The sequence below is a fragment of the Nannospalax galili genome, unplaced genomic scaffold (assembly GCF_000622305.1).
Source record: "Nannospalax galili isolate Female #2095 unplaced genomic scaffold, S.galili_v1.0 scaffold473, whole genome shotgun sequence".
Classification (NCBI taxonomy): domain Eukaryota; kingdom Metazoa; phylum Chordata; class Mammalia; order Rodentia; family Spalacidae; genus Nannospalax; species Nannospalax galili.
Window position 1 is genome coordinate 2,606,250 of NW_008334092.1, and position 20,783 is coordinate 2,627,032.

A 20,783-nucleotide genomic window follows, 5' to 3' on the forward strand; every position below is an offset into this window, starting at 1 on the left:
TCCTCCTGCATCCACCTCCCAAGTGCTGTGATTATAAGCATATAACCCAGCCTGGTTTGTCATCAAGCTCTTACCAAACTTCATTCTCAGTATTGCTAGCCCATGTTCCCTCTAGCTCTAGTTTCAGAGTTGAGCTTCTAAAACTGCACCTCTCCAGACAGACTCCTAGGAACCCATGTCCTACAGGGAAGCACTGACTAGGGATAAAACATAGCCCCAGACCAGAAGGTATATGATGTTAGACAAATGGTATAACTCTTCTAAGCCTAATGGCACCTGCTCACGTATCATCTAGGACTTTACTGACCATCAAATGATACAATACATATAAAACTACTTTAAAACTCTAAAAGAGGGGCTGGAGAGATAGTGCAATGGTTAAGAACACTGACAGTTCTTGCAGAAGACCCCGGTTCGAATCCCAGCTAACAACTATCCATAACTCCAGTTCCAGGGGATCTGATAGTCTCTTCTGTCCTCTTCAGGCATTGCATGACACGGGTGCACTTACCTACATGCAAGCAATACACGCATACACATAAAATAAAAATAACAAATTTTTTTTAAAAAAACTCTAAAAGATTGGGGCTGGGGAGATGCCTGAGTGGGTAAAAGCACTTGCCACCAAACCTAACCATCTGACTTTGACCCCCTCACAGTCTACATGGTGGAAGGAAGGAAGAGAATCCCACGAGCTGTCCTCTGACCTTCACATGCACTTCATGGCATGCATGCCCCCTATACACACACAAATAAATAAATAAATGTAATACACTTAAAATTATTTGTTATTTTTATTTTGTATGTATGAGTGTATTGCCTGCATGCATGTAAGTGTACCTGTGTTATGCAGTACCCTTGGAGGACAGAAAAGGGTGCCGGATCCCCTAGAACTGGAGTTATAGATGGTTGTTGGCTGTCATGTAGGTGCTGAGATTCAAACCTGGGTCCTCTGCAAGAGCAGCTAGTGCTCTTAATCACTGACCCATCCTCCAGCCCCATAATACATATTCAAGCTCTAAAAGATTAAACAGTGCGACCTCTGATGTGACGTCTTTACTAACTTGTTTTCGGGTTTCTTTCTTTTTTGAGACAGAGTCTCATGTAGCCCCTCAAGCTGACTCTGAACTCCCTATGTAGCTGAGGATGACCTTAAACTTCTAATCCTCCTGCTTCTACCTCCAGAGTGCTGTGATTGCATGCATGTGCCACCAAGTCCAGTTTTAAAGAAACTATTTCAATAACCGTTAGCTTCCTCCTGTATATTATTCTTCAGATACCATTCCTCCACCTCAGACCCCACCCCATAATCAAACATGATCAATGGGGAGGAAAAGCAAGTGAGGAGAGACTCATCGCCCAATCCATCACCATGTCCCTTGGATTTTTGCTTCCTAAAAATAGCTGTGCCTATTTAGCTCCACATCCACCAATCACTGTTGGCTGACTAGCTAAGACCGATTCCCAAACCCTGTCTCCATAATCCAGCCTTCCCTGTGATCAGGCCACACCATTCCATTGTGGCTAATGATTTACATATAAAAATATGATGAGGGCTCCTGGGAAACATTTTGCCTTTGTGACAAAAGGGGTGGAGCTTGCTAGTGCCATCGTTCTCCTACTTTCTGCCTGGAATAAAACCATGACAGCCAGAGCTAGGGTATTCAACAGGGTATCCAGCTCCCCATGAAAGAAAGACCTGGAGAATCACAGAGATGTTAGTTCTGAACCATCAAGCCATGTAACCAACAAAAGCCATTGCCTGTCTCCAGGCCTATACATGATAAGGAACAAACTATTTTAAACCACTGTTGGCCAGATTTTCTGCATTTGCAGCAGAAAGCAGTGCTAACGAATCCAGCTACACCTCTGAGCATCACCTTCTGCTGGGACATCTGCAAAAGTCTCCTAACTGATCTCCCTGCTTCGGTTCTTACCCTGCTTCAACCCAAATGATCATTCAGAGATGGAAATGTGAGCATGTCACTTCTCTGCTTCCAACTCTTCACCAGCATCTTTGGGTTAAAGCATCTTAACCTGGCCAACCCAGCCAGTAGTGTCTGGTCCTTCTCGCTTTTCCAGCATTCTCTCCCCACATGCTCCACATTGCTCTCTTTGCTTCGGTCAAGTCAGCCTTTTTTCAGTCCCATGATCCTTCAACATCATGAGGCCTACTCCCCATCCAGAAAGCTTTTCCTGCCCACCTCTGCCTTGCTAACTCCTGCCTGCCCTTCAGATCTCAACCCAGTTGTTGCTTCCTCAGGAAGCTTTCTCTGGCCTCCCTGACTAGGTCAGATCCCCCTGCTGTTTGCTCTCAAGGCACCATGTACCTTGCTCTTACACAGTTACCGTTTTAAATCTGTGTAGTTCTGTGATTTTCTGTCTCTCCCATTAGAATGTAGGCTTCATGTAGGAATTCCAATCATCTTCTTCACTGTATTTCCTCTACCCCCTAGAAGAATGCTAGGCCTGTGGTATTTGTTGAGTGAATATGTGCCTGCAAAGAACACAGTCTTTTCACTTCTGACATTTGATTTGATTCCTAAAACTACTCCAGGATGTGAGGTTATTCCTACACACACTCCTATTCAAAGAAAAGGAAACTGAGGTTTGGACATATCCAAGATCACAGTGAGAGCTGGTGGCAAAGACAGGAGTCAAAAGCCCACACTTGCTGAATCCAAAGCCTTACAGCTTCTCCACTGCCCATGCTGTTAGCCAGAGAAGGCAAACTTATGAAATGCCATTCCGAAGCAACCAAACAAATAAAAAGACCTCACACATACTGCAGAGCTAATGAGAGCCTCATTTGGTATTTCCCCCTGTGGGTTAATGTGTGAGTTTATGCCAAGTTCAAGGTCAAATAAGTACAGAATAAAGGAGCCCCCTGAAGTCCTCTGACAACTCTGCATGCTGATATCCTGTGTCCCACCTCTCTCTGAGACAGGGTTCTGTGTGGCCCAAGCTGGCCTCAAGCTCACTATGTAGCGAAGGATGACCTTGAATTTATGATCCTCTTGCCTCTACCTCCTGAATGCTGAGGTTACAGGCATGTGTCATGATGCCAGGTTTATGCAGTGCTGGAAGATCAAATCCAGGACTTTGTACATGCTAGCCAAGTACTCTACCAACTGAGCTGCAACCCTAGCCCCATTTTCCCCTTTAACTGTACCAAGTCACCTTTCTTGTAGCCCCCAATATAGACAGCTGCCCAGATGGTGAACCTCTGGGTCAGGGAGGCAATTGCTTCTGCAATTACCTATGGCTGGCTGGGAAGTGGGAAGCAAAGAAGTCTGGGAGGGTGCCGTGTGTGACACATTCTTCTGTGATACAGCTTGAGTCTATCTGGGAATGGAAGAAGTGGTACAGATGCCGTCACCAAGAAATTACCCAATTTAGCACCAACTACACAATCCAGCAATTAGTTTCTTAAACCGGAACTTGCTGGGGGCTGCCAGGCTGGCGGGGTTGTTGTTACAAATCTCACTGGGAAACCAGCTGTGTAATTCGCCAGGAGGCTGTCACTGCCCCAAGCAATTACCTTCCAGAAAAAAAAAAAAGGAAGAAAATGGGGAAGGAAAAGGGCTGCAGAAGGAGGACTCAGAGTGCTTCATCCTCTCCCCCAAGGCCCTGCCCAGCCAAATCGGTTCATTTTCCTTTCTTGAGACCGAAGCGACTCACAAATTCCCTGGATCAAAGCAGGCATTGGCACGGTTCTGCCATCAGACTACCTAGGTTCCAATTCCTTTCTACGCACTGACTTGTACAGGGGCTGGTGATTCACCACTCTTACCCCATTTTCTCATCTGTAAAATGGGAATATTAGAGCCATCACAAAGAGTACTAAGATGTGGTTAATAGAGTAAAGCAGATAAACTCAACTCCATAGCTAACATGGCAAATATTCCACACAGGCAGCTACCATTATGTGTAGCTTTGTCTTTCTTGTCTCACTGGCTTACAGTGTGACCTTGAGCAGGACACCTAATCTCTCTGAGATAAACACCTAAGACCAACGGTACTACTACTGCTGAAAAGACAGCGTTCTTAAGATGATTCACACCTGGAGACCCAGGGAGCCAGATGTGCTCCATGAAGCACCGTGTCTCAGGGGCTCACACAAGTGTTGCCTTGGGCAAAGATGGAGATTTCAAAAATCAAATATTAGCTGATTCACAGCCTCTTCAGGAAGCTATTGGGATCCAATGGCCCAGCTAGTGGCAGGTGGGTGTCACTGCTCTCTCACAGGGGGTCAGCCCTATCTAGTCCCTTCCCATGAAGCCCACGAGATTCTCTCCCTATAGTTTCAATATAACAGAATTTCCAGCAAGTGAGGCCTGGGCTTCATTTTGTTGCTGGGAGCCTGAGTTTCTCTGTGCCTGTGTTGGTAAGTCATCTATGCCTTTGGGACCTCTAGCTTCAAGCTTTGCCTAACCATCCTCTTTCCCTGTGTTAACCAAGCCAATATAGCTAGGACTGTGTCTGTTTCCCTGTTTAGCTCTCTACAACCCCTGAACCTAACAGGAAGTCATGTTCTGGGAGTGCATATCCCTTGGGAAGTGGGGAGTCACTGAACCATAACACAGAGCCTCTAGCGAACAGCTCATATTCCATGATTATCTTTGCTCACGGATTCTTCCCAGTCCATCACCTCTTCTTGCATCCACTTCCATTTGAGTGGCCTTGACCAATTTGACCTTCATTTTGCTCAGATACCTTTGGCAGCATCACTGCTGCTGGGCAAGGTGGTGTGGTCCCTAGCCTCCCTCAATCCCATTACCCAGCCCCGTGGACCAACTCAAGTCCTTAAGACTCCAAGGAAAATGCACCCCCTACCTTCCTTGCTGCAGAAAATAGAGGAGGGATGGAATGAAGGAGGGAAGCTGGCAGGCTTATCCCCTTACCTTCATTACTTTATTTAATCAACTCTTCCTGGGCAGGAAGGCTACAAAAATGGGTTTACTGCTCCAAAACACTCAAGACATTTCAGCTGAGATGAGTCTAAATGCATCTCCTGACCCATCGGACAGTGCTCACTCAGCCTGTGAATAACTCACACTACCTATAATCTCTTTGAAAATCCCACCTCAGGGGGGCTTTGCACTTGTTCTCGCTCCTGGAACACTCTGCCCCAGATATTCCCATGGCTTCCTCTGTCTCATCTTTTGGGGCTCAGTTCAGACAGGCCTTCCCTGACCACCCATGCTAACTAAAGTCAAACCTCATCCCCTTGGGTTCATTCTACCTTACCCTGTTTCTCTGACCTCTCAGCACATATTGCTCTTTGAAATTACTTTCTTCATCCATTACAGTTTTACAGTATGCCTTCCGCTGATGGCGCACAAGCTCCAGAAGGGCAGGGCTTGACTTGAGTTTGTCTCACTCCCTGCAGACTCAGGCTGTCTAGAAGTATGGCTGGCACTAACAAGCATGAATGAATGTCTTCCCTGCTGCCCTCATCTGCTCTCCTGTGCACAGAAGCCCACAGAAAAGACTGCCACATCTTTCCCTCCAGAGGCTTTGCAGAGCTCAGGAGGATCAGTAGTTGAACTCCTGCCTCCAAACACAGGCCTGCTCGTCATGTTCACCTGTATCACCCAGATGTGATCTTTTACACAGGGACAGCAGCGGGGTGGTGCAGAAGAAAAGGGTGACCTTCCCAATGCAGCAGACAGACAAGCTTGTGAGGAGGCTCTCACGGGCTGAACTATAAGAACAAGGCTCAAGGTCCACAACCAGCCCTGAGTAAGTCCTTTCACTCAAGCTTCTTGGACCCCTTCTCCAGATAGGGCCATGGAGCCAAGAGTTTGCTCTTCTTCCTCCTCCAGTATTGCCAAAAGCCCTTTGATACACAACTGTAATAACAAACTGACCTCACCCACTCATGGTCAACTACTTCCGGTTCAATCTTAGTGATCTCCTCCATCTCTATCAGCCAAATCTATTCTGAGTCATGTCTCCCCACACCCCCCATAGGGTCTCCAAGAGCCCTATTTGGGGAAACAACTCCCGCTGAGAGGAAGAACTCAGCCAGAGGTGTCTGGTGACAGAGACTGTCAGTTCTGGGTCTTAAGCTAAACTATTTGGGTTTATAGCCCAGGTCTATCACTTACTAAACATGAGCCTTAAGGAATTACCTTCCTCCCTCTCAAGATCATTTCCCCAATTTTCAAACGGAGGCAAGAATAGTCTCTTCCTCATTTGCAATGTCACAAGGTTTAAAGCAATGCAAGCAAGATGTCCACTCTAGTGCTGAGGGCCAGCTATAAAGGGAGGAACCGTTTAAATGCATGAGAACTGGACACAGAGCCTCTGAGAGAGGATTTCTTAGACAGACTTGGGAAGAGGCTGTAGCCATGCCTGATGAATCAGAAATTGGTACTGTAGAAACTCCTTTATTCTGGGTGCTCAGGAGGAAGTTGTTTGCCTGGAATCCTTTTGAAGGCCTCCTACATCCTGAGCAATCAGAAGACAGCAGAACAGCCCTAGCGGCCAACAAGATAGCACACCTGAGGGAACTAGAGACCTTTGGTTCACAGACCCACCCCCAAGCCCCCAAAGACCTCTGTAGTCAGAGATTACAGTCTCTCTTCCCATTCCAGAAAGCTAGAAGAGGAAGCCCAGCAACCTTAAAGCTGGGAACTGGAAAGACAGTCATCTACCTACACCTGAGCTACTGTAGCTGACCATAAATAGCTTGTTTTCTCTGCCTGAGCCTCATTTTTCTCATCTGTGTGATGGTATCTGCCTATTTAGGTTGTGCAATGAATAACCGACTCATGAATCCAAGGCTCTGGCACAACCATGTTGACTTCTAACATGAGCACCTTGGTACCTTCTTCCATTGTGCCCTGAGCTCCAGAGTGCTGCCAGGGCACCAGACTTGAGTCTGCCAGAGCCACCAGAGAACAACATGTAGGAGCTCAAGTTCGTGACAGGGGTCCAATGGGTATGTACTGCTGAACCAGGTCAAGTCCATGGCTCTTCCTATCTCTAGTCCAGACAACTGGTCATGTGTCTCTGCCATGGAGTCCACAACTTGTGACTGTCTTCAGGGTTAGCATGCCATCTTGCAAGCACTCTGTATAACTGTCTTCTGTTCCACAAGAGAGTCAACCATAGGGATGGACCCCTTGAAGGGCCTGGAAGGCCCATTTGTTGGCTGACTCCTGGGCTCATGTGATGGAATCGCCTTACCCCTCAGCTCTGCCTGAACTCTGCCGACCCTGTCCCAGCTGCGGAGATATTAAGCCCCTGCTGCCCTCTGGATCTCTGGACTTGGGAGGCGAGAACAGAATAATGGCAAGAGCTAGGTACAAAGTGGGACAACGTATGAGAAGAAACAGCACAGACTGTAATATCCATCCATAGAGCAGACCTGCCCTGTCAGCTGCACCTCGCTAATGTGTCTATTTTGTTGCTGTTGTCTTTGAGACAGGGTCACATGTAGGCCCAGGATGGCCTCAAACTCACTTCGTAGCTGAGGATGACTGGGAACTCCTTATCATCCTGTTCCTCCAAAGTTATGGGATTACAGGTGTGTGTCATCACACCCAGCTTATGCAATGCTGGGGATCCAACCCAGGGCTTTGTACATACTGGGCAAGAATTCTATTAACTAACCTATACCTTCAACCCTATATACTCTTTTTCACAAAGTGTTTATTAAGAGTGGCCTCTGCATTAAGCCCAGGACATAACAAGTACTGTCTCCTCTTTGGTACTATACCTCCTTTTGTGCTGGGATCAAAGGCATGCATCATCACACCCAGCTTGGTCCTATTCCATAGTATAAATGTGCGCTTGCGATTTGAGCTCCTTAGAGGCCAGGATCATGTGATCCATCTCTATATTGACAAGCAAAGTATGCAGTAGATGCCCAATAAGTTTAGTGTCACTGACTAAGCCATCAGAAAGTAGTAATCCATAGCTGATGCACAGGAAGAAGGTGAGAATGACTCCCTGCAGCAGGGCCAGAATTCCACAGCAGGCAGAGTTGGTCCAGGGTGATGCGGCTTTGCTGCAAAGCTGAAGTGTCCTGCCCAGGGAGGCAAGTAAGCAAAGGTCAGTGTCGAGCACTGAACAGAAAACCCTGGGTGCCTGCCAACTCAGAATTCTAAAGTTTGTAGCCTAGACTGGCCTTGAACTCACTACATAGCTGAGTATTACTTTAAACTTCTGATCCTCCTGCACCTACTTCTCAAATACTGAGACTATTAACATATGCCCAGTTTTATGTGGTGCTAGATATGGAACTCAGGGTTTTGTGCATGCTAGGCAAGCACACTACCAACTGAGCTACATCTCCAGCTATTTATTTATTATTTATTTGTTTATTTATTTTATTTTGAGACAGGGTTTCACTATGTAGTCCTACCTGACCTGGAGCTAGTTATGTAAACCAGGCTGACCTCAGTGCTAGCATTACAGGAGTACACTATCATACCCAGTTCCTTTTTAAATTTTTTAAATTTATTTTTATTTAGGTGTGTGTGTGTGTGTGTGTGTGTGTGTGCATGTGTGTGCGTGCCTGCTTGTCTGTATCTGCACCATGTGCATACAGTACCTGCAGAAGCCAAAAGAGAGCTTCAGATCCCCTTGTAACTGCAGCTACAGGCAGTTATTAGCCACCATGTGCTAGGGACCCAACCCTGGTCCTCTTTAAGAGCAGCAAGTACTAATAACTACTGATCCATCTCTCTAGCCTCTGCCTGTGTTTGTTTTTTGGGGACAAAGTCTGACTATACATAGCTCAAGCTGGCCTGGAACTCACTCTACAGCTCTGACTAACCTCAAACTCATTAATTTATGATCTTTCTGCCTCAGCCTCCTGAAGCACTGGGATTACAGGAGTGCACCAGCATCACACAGGCTAAGCTCAGTTCTTTAAATGGTGTCACCTCAAAGGAGCTGTGTTAATAAACATTACAGAAGTGCACTTTCCCACAGCCATCACAACTGTCCTATGGTAGGTAGTTCATCCGTATTTTACACATTTGTCCCACTTTACACATGAGAAAACTGAGACTTAAAATGTAGAAAAAATGCTTCAGGTGGCACAGATGGCAGAACATAGGGCTGAGGTTGACAACCACTAGGAGACCAAACTCAGGATGAACAGAGCATATGTTAGAATCATGTCTCTCTGACCCGACTGCTCTGATGAGGTCAGCAGATAGACCCTCCGTAGGTCTGTCTCAGCACTCAGCCTCAGGAAAGCCCGGCCCCCATTACTGCTCCCTCACACATGGCCATACAAATATCTCAAACTTCCCACTCACTTTCTACCCCATGTTTGTCCAGAGGCAACTGACAAGCATGCAGTCATCCACACGCATCTTCCACAGCACTTCCCCCTCACATATAGTCAGTGCCACTTAATGTACAAAGACACATCTTGTTGCTACAGGGGTTCATCCACGTGTGCATTTTCATCCAAATGACACCAACGTCTGGGTGGATAGAAGCTATACAGATGCAAGCCTGACACATATGTCCACACGCTTGTCTCCATATGACAGCTCTACATGTTCATTTCATAGCTAACAGACACCCACATCTGCTCAATGTCAGACACCAAGTCCTCCCCCAACAAGAACTTTATCCATTGTTCCCAGATCCAATGCTAGGCCCAGGTGAGCAATGATGCTCCTCTCCTCTGGGGTTAGCCAGGCAGCCCACAGAGGGGAAGAACACTCGGCCTGCCTGTGATGGATGGAATTAATCTACTGAGCTGGAGAAACTAAATAATTAAATCCCTAATCACCCCCCCAAGCCAGCCCAGGCCAATATAGCTGAGGGAGGGAGGGGGTTCTGAGGCCCAAACCAATATTCCAGGGAGGGGGAGGGGCCTTGAGAAAAAAAGCCCAGGAGGAACCTTTCTTAAGGGGTCTCTGGGAGGAACTCTGCCAGGCATGCAAGCAGACAGACAGATGAACCCAATTCTCACTTCCTGCATGGAAATGGAACAGCTTGAGAAGCCAAGCCCACCACCACCCACTAAAAGAAAGTGGGTGAGGGTACAATCTTCCCACCATCCACAGAATCCTTCTTGCCAGGTGCATTCCGGGAGTGTCAGGGGCTAGGAGACAGGACAGCAAAGGACTGAGGCCTGAGGCAGTCAAGAGCATCTGCCCAAAGTGGCTGACTGCTCTTAGCCCAGCTTTGAGCCCACCTCTACCCCAATCAGAGCAAGTCTTCTCTGAGCCTGGCACAGATGGCAGGTAAGGACCCCTCCACACAAGTGCACCTGCTTCCTCTATGAAGTGGGTGCAGCACGTGGCTAAGAGGCTGAGGATGGGGCAGAGGCCTGGGCAGGGGGGCTCAGGGAATCAGCCTGGAAACAGGCCCAGTCTGATTGGCTGAAAAGTGGGTCATTTTCCTTTTGAAAAATAGTGAGAAAATGGAGAAGTAGGTCGGGCTCTCATCCCCTCAGCCCCAGGCACAATCCCCCGACTTGCCGGATGAGGAGTGATGGAGAAGCGGCACGTGCTAAAACCCCACGTCCCCCAGAACGTTCAGCCAAGACCCACCGAGAGGCCAAGGTCATTATTAGTCCGGACACTCAAGGACAAGCACATTCAAAGGCCAGGACTGGAACAGAGCCACACCCTGCCCTGAGGGTTCTGGGAGAAAGTAGTTAGGACCCTGGACAAGCTGGAGGAGTGGGTACACTAGCACAGGAACCCTGAGAAGCCCCCTCCCATCTTCACGTTGGTGGTGATGTCTCTCCTCTCTTCTCCTCCCTTTCCTCTTCGTCCACGTGGGCAGAGTCGTTGCCATGACACCGCGGGCAGGTGGGCGGCTCTGGCGGCTGTTTCGGCCCAACCCCCAAGCTCACAGCCCAGGTGGGAGGGGAGAGGCTGCAGCAGCGCCCAGCCCCTACCCCAAAAAAGGTAGGACAGAGGCAGGGGAACCCCCTCCATCCTAGAACTTGGGAGGGTTTCTACCACTGGTCTCTCTGCCTTAGGTGCAGAGGTCTGGGGAAGGAACACTCAAAGAGGAAGCTTTGACAGTCCCCCTTCCCCCAGAGGTCAGGGAGTGGCAAGAGAGGGGCTGGGTACACTAGCAGAGGAACCCTGAGAAGCCCCCTCCCATCTTCACGCCACTCCTCCCTTCTCACCAGCTTGGATCCCAGACTGTGCTTAGTCCCATCTTGCTAGCAGCCCAATGGTCCTGCCTGAGATCTGATCTTCCTTCCCCTTTCTACAATATAAGCTCAATTCCCCTTGCTCTCTTGGGAGAGAGGAAAATGATAGGTCAAGATGCAAAGAGAAATTTCTCACCTACTGTCAAACCCCAGACCATCGTGAAAACCTGAACCTGACTTCACATTACAGCCCCAGGGACCAACAACTCTCAAACCCATCTTTGGTAAGGCACCCACCCAACCGAGAGAGAGCGATTAAGTGATGGGGGTGGGATGGGGATGGGGACATGGACACAGACACACAGACACAGACACAGACACAGACACACACACACACACACACGCACACACACACACACACACACCCTGCTACACCTGGCTTCAGGAAGTCTGGACTACGCCTGAGCCCTCCAGCTCTGAACTTCCACAGTCCTCTCTGTCTCTCTGTGACTGTCTCTGGCTCTGACTTGCTAAAGTCCATGCCATTGTTCAGGACCCTGCTTGCTCCCTACCCTGTTCTCTAAGGCAGGAGCTGTGCGTCATTGAAGCAACAGAATCAGAGACCCTGCTTAGCAAGCCCTCTGCAGCCTGGCTGGCAGAGGTGGGCGTGTGTGGGTAGGTAGTGACAAGATCCAAAAGGAAGGGGGAATGGTAGGTAGCCAGGGTTAGCGGGAGGGTGTCCAGCTTCTCATGGGATATTACTTGTGACATACACACAACACACACACACACATACACACACACACACGCGCGCGCCTTTACTTTCCCCTTTTGACTTCCCCTACTAAGGCAATAGGTATGACTAGCTGAAATACGTCCGTGTGTGTGTGTGTGTGTGTGTGTGTGTGTGTGTGTGTATGTTTGTACATACATGTATACTCTGTCTCCTTTCCTCCACTTCCATGACTGATGTTCTACATCAGGCTACCCTCATCCTAATTTCTCACCAACGCTATCACAACAGCATCCTGACTGGGAAACCTGCAGTACTCTTCCATCCAGTCACCTCATCAGCATCTAGTGTGATCCATCTACAATTTGTTACAAATGGAAGCGCTCTACTTCAAGACTGATACTCTTCCCCAAACAGCAGATACCCCAATAAGCAAAAGGGATGAAGCTCCCACTCTCATGAAGTTTATGGTCTAGTGATAAAAGTGGGATGGGAAACCAACATGTGAGGTAATGGTGGTGGTGAGTGAAAAAAATGTAAATATATATATAACCTGGGGTGAGGGGGTAGAGTGACAGAGGCTATTTAAGTTAGACTGTTGGGGAGGGAGGCTTCTGCTGAAAAGGGCCTTTTAAGCCAAGAATTTGAAGAGTGAGGGAGTGGTATAAATGTCTAAAAGAGCATCTCAGGCTGAGGGAAAATGCAAACAAGCCTCAGGTGGGACTGCACCAGCTTCTTTGTGGGACAGAAAGGAAGCCATGCGGGACCAGGGAGGCAATGGGTAACAATTGTATGCACAATACTCATGTCACTCAGGCCCTACTAGGCACTCTGGATGTCATTCTGAGTGAGACAGAAAGTATGACCAAAGCTGTAGATGTAGTTCAATTGATAGAGTGTTTGCTTAGTATTCACAAAACCCTGGGCTCAATCCCCAGCACTGCATTAAACCAAGTGTGGCGGTACATGCCTGGAATTGCAGCATTCAGGAGGTGGAGACAGGAAGATCGAGAGTTCAAGGTCATTCTCAGCTACATAGTGAGTTTAAGGCCAGCTTGGTTTGAGGCCCTGTCTCAGAAGAGAGGGAAGTGAGAGAGGGAGAGGGAGGGAGGGACAGAGGAAGAGAGGGAGAAAAAAGGAAAGGAGAAGGAAAGAAAAACATGACCTCATCTTGCTTCAGATCCTTTTGCCTTTGGAGAGAGAATCCATGGAAGTGGCCAGCAAGGTGGAAAGATGGTGAGGATGGAGACCAGTTGGCCATCTCTCTCTCTCTCTCTCTCTCTCTTTCTCTTTCTCTCTTGCTCTCTATATAATATATCATATATAATGTGTATGTATGTGTGCACTTGCATGTGCACATGCACTCAAGGGTGCCATGACATTCTTGTGGAGGTAAGAGGACAACTTGAGGATGTCCATTCCTTCCTTCCACTATGTGGGTCCTGAGGATCAAACTCGGGTCATCAGACTTGGCAGCAAGTGTCTTTACCCACTGAGCCATTTCACCAAGCCAGTTGGGACATTTCTTGCCCTGCAGTACCTTTTCCCTTAATTACTCACATGGTGAACATTTGGTCCCCTTTTATTTATTTTTTAATATTTTGTTTATTATTTTTATTTTATGTGTATGAGTGTATAGGCCTGCATGCATATAAAAACACCTGTGTCCTGAAATGCCCATGGAGGTCAGAAGAGGGTATCAGATACCCTGGAACTGGAGTTACAGATGACTGTTAGCTGTCATGTGGGAGTTGGGAACTGAACGGGTCCTCTGCAAGAGCAGTCAGTGCTCTTAACCGCTAAGCCATCTCTCCAGCCCCTTGGCCCCCCTTTTAAATTTCATCTCAATCCCTCCTCTCCCCACTCTCCCACCCCCTCTTTGGATTCTTACCAAATCCCTCAAGTTCAGGTGAGTGCTCACATGCTTCTGCTTTCTTCATTACTCTCTTACTTGGTCCAGGCCCTTTGCCCTCTTTAGACCCTAAGTTACCTGAGGCTGAGGATCATCTCAAGTATCTAGTACACTCTGTGGACCATTACTGGCATAAAATAAATATCAGCTGAATGAGTGCATGCCCTAGGTGAGGCACAAGTGATGGGGAAGGAACTGCTTGTAAGCTAATGTCAAACCTAGGGTGAACCAAGCATGGTGGCTCACACCTGTAATCCCAACACTCAGGAAGCAGAAGGACTACCATGAATTTAAGGCCAGCATGTACTACTAAATGATTTTTGGGCCATCCTGAGCTACAGAGTGAGATCCTATCTCAGAACAACAAGAACTGGGTGAGCGAAATACAGGGATGTAGGACTACAAGTTGCCATCAGCTCCATTAATGTTTGCCTAGCTACCTCTGCATACTCTGTTCACGTTCACACGTAATACTAACATTTATGGGCACATTGGCCTACATACTCCTGTAGATTTGTTCACACGTATATACTAACATGTTGATATGTGCATATAATAGCATGGATAAGTAATATGCACATATACATGTACTGGCCCACGCTCCATACATGTGAGGAACATCCTTAATATCCCCTGCCCCTTTCTTCCATTAAGCCTAGCCAGTTCTTAATTCTTAAACCTCTGTAGTAGTGTTGCTGTTTCTCCTCACAGTCATTTTCCACATACACCCCAAACATCACAGCATCTGGACAACATTAGGACTGGATCTCTCCTGCAGCTGTCTTCAGATTTCCCTCTGCAAACCCTCCTCATATGAATGGTAATGGGAACTAGTTGGCTTCCCAGGACATGAGGATTTGAGAGGCGTGCTTTCTATATACATACATAGTCACAGACTCACTCCAGGATATCCAGCTCCACCACTGGCATCTACCCTATCCACAAAAGCAGAAGTCCAACCTATTTTGAAGCAACATCACAAGATTACATTTGCAGTGTGTAAGTCTCCCACATCTCCATCTGCAAAGTTTTTCTGTTGTCAATAGGATACACCTCACTCTTGGGTACATCCCATGTCAACCACATTTGGAAAGGCATTTTAAAGAAGGGCTCTGAAATCCCCTTGTCCCATGCCTGGAGAAACCAGGATTTTCTCAGACAATTTGGGTGGTGATAACAATAAAGTTGGTACATCTTTTCCCATCCATGAGGCAGACCCCCATATACAACTGCTTAGTTGTGAAAAGGGAAATGAAGGGTTCTTCCTCTCAGTATTTCTGGGTATGTCGCACCACTCCCAAACTCCAAAAGAGATACTGAAGCAGAGGAAGAATAGTAAGTGAACTAGTTTGGGTCATAAAGCCTCTTCTTCCCTAGGAGTAGCTTCCTGGTGCCCAGTTTCCCACTACAGCCTGAGGGACCCGATAAAGGGTAGATCATGGGGCTCACAGATACAAAGGAGGTGACCTGGGTTCAGCATAATAAAAGAAGCAAGTATTTAAAAACAGGAGCCAGTCACGGACCGAGAGGCAAGCTGCAGACACATCCTGGCAGGGAAGCAGCTGCTAGAAGACCAGATCATGAATAGAAGGACTCTCCAAGGGGCCAGGGAGAAGGGAGTGAACCCTAGCACTCCATGAGGGGGTGGAAGGGTGACTGCTTCAGGCAGTAGCAGCAGTTCCAAAGTAAAGTCTTATCAAAGCTGTTATGTAACCAAGGGAGCCGAGTAGAGCACAAACACCTCCCCTCCCCAAACAGGCACCCACACCCACACCCACCACCTCCCAGCACCCACAAGCATATGAAAACTCAGCTCCTCTCAAGCAGCTCAAGAAGGAGGAATCATCTCGATGAATTACATCAAAAACATAATGGGTGAAGGGCTCCTTGTTAACCAGAAGTCATATCTTGAGAGGGAGAAACTGGTTCAGCCTGAGGCCTCTGGATATCTCTCTGTCTTGAACTCCCTGCCACACCCAATGGCATCATCTGGAAACCCTTCCTGGCCCCTCCCCCTCAGAAGGATCCCATTTGAATATTTGATTGTGCTCTTGGGGATGGGAGGTGAGCTGCCATCAACCCCTCCTGCCTGTTGTTCCCCCACAGTCTCATCTGCATGTCCTGACATTTGGCTCTCATCCCCCTGGGATGACAAGAGAACGGACCTGGAGAAATAACTCTTTGCTCTATTCCCTTCACAGTTACAAAAGCAAAGTAGAAGATCCAGATAATGTACATGACCCTGACCACATGTCAGTGGGGAAAAGCTATCCAGAGGAGCTAAGCACTGAAACCCAGTTCTTCCTTCCATTTGAGTATTCTTTGACTCCCCCAGATCTCCCTTTTTCCCCACTGCCCTGTCTCCAGTAGCCTCCTCCTTCTCTTCTCCATGGCACTGAACAACCCCACCCACTCCTTGAATCCTTTGCTTAGAAATCTTCCTCCCCAACAAAAGTCTCTCCCAAATGCTGCTCTGAGCTAGGGAAGGGGATGGGCCTAGTACAAGACAGGCTTGCAGAATATTTTAGGGTTCCTGTTCTAAAATTTAAAATATGGTCAGCAGGTGGGTGCTGAGTACTCAGTCAATCACCCTGAAGTCCTGAGCTCTCTCTGCCTAGGCCTCACCTGCATGGCTGAAACTCTCTAAACAGAGGGATACCTTTGGCCTGGACTCATGGAGCCCAGGAGGAGAAAGGCTTATGACACTGTCTCCAAGCTTGTTGCACTAAAGTAACCCCAGGGGAAGAAAGCTCACAGTCACAATTTCATTGCCTCTTCCTAACACCACACTAACAGTTACCATGGTTTGGGAAAGAGGAAAGGGAACTCAAATAGGAAAAAGGAAGTCCTTGTACCAGATAGTAACAACTGTGAGGCCTAACTTCATAAGAAAGACCCCAGAATTTCTGTTTCTATCCAGGGACTCTGCCCTGGGAAAGTGGGTCATCTGGGAGAATTTTTGTAGTGAACCCTCAGCACTGTTCAGGGGCTCTGGCATCAATCAACCCAAATCCTGTTCAGAACCCGGGACAGCTCCAGAGGCGCAAAGCTTCGGCGAGTCCCATTCAGCACTCAGGACAGATCCTAGCGACGCTGGACGGATTGCTAGAAACCCAAAAAGCCAAGAAAGAGCAGGCTTTCCTGCCAATACACCAAAACCCCTCTCTCCCTACGTCTCCCACTCTCATTCCCATCCACGGGCGCACCTGACATCCCTCACTTGCATGTCCCAGAAGAGAAAAGAAATCCAGACCTGGAGCTTCCCTAAGAAAGCCTAGAGATAGGACCCCACCCACCTCCTTTCAGCCCTGAGCCTCTCACCGCCACTCACAGCTGGTTCTAAGAAACACTTTCCTTCTTAACCACCACCCCAGAAATAAAAGAGATACTCACGTAGGGGCTCTCAGCCCCGTAGGCAGATGTGCTGAAGGGAGGCAGAGAGAGGTAGCGCCCCACACCCTGTTCTGAACCCCCTTTCTGAATGAGCCAGCTCCCATCTGGACTGGGGGGAGGAGAGACATGTGGAAGACTGAGTGAGGGGAGGGGAGAGGAGAGAAGGGAGAAGCAGAAGCGGGGGACTTCGGGGCGGGGGTGTTGGGATGGGGGTGAGGGAATCCTTTTTCATTTCATTCTCTCCCCATGTCTACATCAGCCCTGCAGGCTCAGCTCTTTAATATTTACACACAGGAAGAGAAGAGGATGCAAAGAACAGAGAGTGAGGGGGGGCAGGGGCTACCTGAGCTCAAAGGGCACAGAGGCAAAAGCCTTGGAAAGCTGAAGGCTTGGGTCCCCCTCACCATCCTCAGCCCACTCCCATTCTGAGCTCTGGACTGGGGAAGGAAGAAGAAAGAACCCTGGGACCATTCTGTCCCTTTGTTAACAAGATACTTTGATGCTGCATCAGAAAAAGATCAGATCCCCACCCACATACCTGGACACCCCCACAACCCAGATTTCTTGGGTGCCTTATGTGCATATGGGAGAGACAGTGTTCATATGCAAGCATGTTCTGATGCTTGGCACACACTTGCCTAAGGGCTGTTGTATATAAGCACATGAACATGTCAGTTAGCATGTACAAATTTATACAAGCATGTTCTGGGTGTATTCACATGTTAACAACCCAAGCAATCAAACATAAACCTATGCAACAATATGTATTACTCATCCTCTATGCAATCTCCCTCTCCCCTCCCTTGGCCTTCCAGCCAGGCCCTCAGGAAAAAGGCCACCCACCCTTCTCAGACTCCCTTCTTCCCAGGCCTCTCCTTCACAGCCTCACTTTTTCTGTCTGTAACATGGGAAGAAGGGCTAGTGAGGAAAGATGCTGCACTAAGCCCAGGGGCCTGACAAGTTATTAGCAACAATGAGCTGGCAGCTTGTTGCCATAACGATGGTGCCACCGCCTCACCCCAGCTCAAACCCAGACTCCCCAGACGGCAGGAGGCCCGCTGAGCCAGCAGCCTTCAGACTGAAGGGGGGTGTGGATAAAGAGGGGATTGAGACAAGATGCTTGCAGAGTGGAGGGTACACAGCTGTTCTTCCAACCCCCTACTGGGAAACAAAGCTTAGACTCCCCCCAGTGGGACTGAAATCAGAGTCTGGGAAGATTTCCTGACCATGGGAATAGGAAGACACTGGAAAAGTCTTCTTTGGAAGCTCATCTCAATAAAAGCTTCCCTCCCCTCACTTCAGCAACCTAAAAGCCAACCAAATAGGAAGCCCCTCATTGAACTGCAGTCTTCTCACCTGTAAAATGAGGACAACTATGTTTGTCATTTGCCCTAAATGCCTGGAAGATTAATCAGAAAGGGTTCAAGTGGTCATATACCCTTCCTAAAACAGAAAAGACTCAGAAGTTTCTCTACTAATCAGAAGCCCAACAAGGTAAGAAACTGTCAGCTCAGTTAGAGGCAAAATGCATCCGAAACTGGGTAGGATGAAAAAAAAAAAAAAGGAGCCCAGCCAGCTGAAGATCCAGTATCAACTGGAAGAGATGCTAGATGCCAGGCAACTGCTGAAAGCAGGCGCTGAAAGAAGTGTGGAGCTGGGCCTACAGCAACGCCAACCCCTCATGAATTAGAATTGACAAGGCCATGGCCTACCTCTGTGGTGGGTCTGCCAGGCATCCCCATCCCCAGAAATATCTGTACCTTCCTCTCTTAAGACGGCAGTCTCAGGTTGAAAGATTTACAGCCTTATATATTGAGTCTTTATTTCTTCTCCCAAAATCTACACTCACCTCTGATGAGAGTGGGGAGTTCAGGAACAGAACATGGAGGTTTGGTAAGTTCCTGGGAGAAGGCTAGTCTAGGAATCCACAAGTTCATTGTGTGACCTTGAGCAGGCTGTCCTCCCTTCTCTGGGCTTCAGAGTCCCCACCTTGTAATTAAGAGGTTGGACCAAGTCAACTGTAAGTTTCTTCCTCTGGCTATGGTTTCATACAAGCTCATTCCTTGGATGTGAGCCCCTGGCACAAAATGCAGTGGGCACTGCCTGCCAGATCAGTGGGGCAGTGGGGGGCTGCAGGGGCCATATTTGAGGCTGTTCATCCTATGTTCATGTTCCTTTTAGAAACACCTGCCACCCTAGCTCTCCCAGCTCTCTTTTTAGACCCTGATTCACTGCCAACTCACGAAGCTCTCCCTCCCCTTCCTCCACTCTTCTCCCTCATCTCTCTCTTTTAGGCTCTGGCAGCTGGGTACAGAGGTAGATCCTGCAGGGAAAAGTGGACAGAAGTGGAGGGTAATGAGCCAGTGTCAGAGAGAGCACACCAGGGAGGACCATTCTCTAACCTCGGACTAGCTGGGTTCCTTGGGTCACTGGGCGATCATAGCAAGTTTTCTATACCATTGTCTAACAGTGGTTGTGAGAAATGCAATTCACCTCCTAAGCCTCAACATTCTCATCTGTAAATTGGCATCACATTAAATTGAGTCAAGTGGAATGGCTGGTTTTTCGGGTTAAAAAAAAAAAAGAATAGTTGAATGTTATAATTTTCAAAGATCTTAACCTGATAACTGTCCTGCCTCCTTCCAAGACTGTTGGAGAAGAGGAGCATTTTCAAAAACTCTGGACTGATATAGGGGCATTGTTGTATTACCACTTCAGGTGCTTAGCACAGACCCAACTGGAACCAGTGAGCTAAACCAATGACCCAGAACTTGGAGATTTGGGACTTGGAACTCTGAGAGAAAGCCACCTGCTCCAATGACTACCAAGGCAGATGCCTCCTCCTGGCCTCCTCAGTGGAGGGTTTTTGATGAAACTACTGAAATGACACGAGCTCCCAGGCCCCACCAAGAAGAGCTCCCCCACCCCCCACAAGGTATACAGCCTTCAGCTCACTCCGGGCTCACCACCAGCAGAGACCCAGAACGCCAGAAAGACCCAACCAGTGTTGCCCCGGGAGGCAGGTGAAGGTACACAGTGCTCCCAAGTGCTGGTCTTAAGTCCAGGATAAGGTGCCTCTGGAGGGAGGAGGTGATCTGACCTCTGAAAAGTACAGTCTCCCCATCCCATAGCCCACCCGAATGGGGGTGGGGCAAAGCCCAGGTGCGGGTGAACCCTGCTTGGATATATTCCCACACAGATACCCAGTCACTAATGCACCCATTCATACACACTCACCGACACATACACAGCTACACAGTGACAGCGCACACATGTCGACAGATTCATGTACAGTAACACCCTGCACGCTCATGGCACACACTCACTGAATGCACACACACTCAGCCACAGACCCACACGGTGACACACTCATCCCAGACACACAGTGACACGCACTCACACACCTGCAGAGGAAACTTCTCTCCGGATCGCCCCAGCACCACGACTCCCCCGCCCCACAGCCAGCCGACTACTCTCTCCCAGACCCAAGCTTCCAGCCCGGCCGGGGCTGGGTGGGGGCTGGCCGGCCTCCCTCGGCCCGGGCCAGGACAGCGGGTCTGCAGGGCGCATGGTCCCCTGCCTCTCCCAGGGGTCAGGCCCGCGGGCCTGGAGGCCCAAAGAGGGTGGGGGCGGCCGCCGAGGCCCAGCCCCTCCCC

General features: G+C 48.6%; 1 protein-coding gene across 2 annotated transcripts in view; it reads right to left on the reverse strand.

Moving 5' to 3' along the window:
• Dlgap3 (DLG associated protein 3) overlaps positions 1-20,783 on the reverse strand; it is a 74,121-nt gene that overhangs the window by 52,301 nt on the left and 1,037 nt on the right. The window contains exon 1 of one of the 2 annotated variants that reach the window (XM_008829234.1): positions 17,128-17,615. The exons of the other annotated variant lie outside the window; for it this stretch is intronic. The gene's annotated coding sequence lies outside the window, so the exon portion shown is untranslated. Of the gene's footprint in view, positions 1-17,127; positions 17,616-20,783 lie in introns of those variants that run through there. 2 annotated transcript variants of the gene reach the window in all.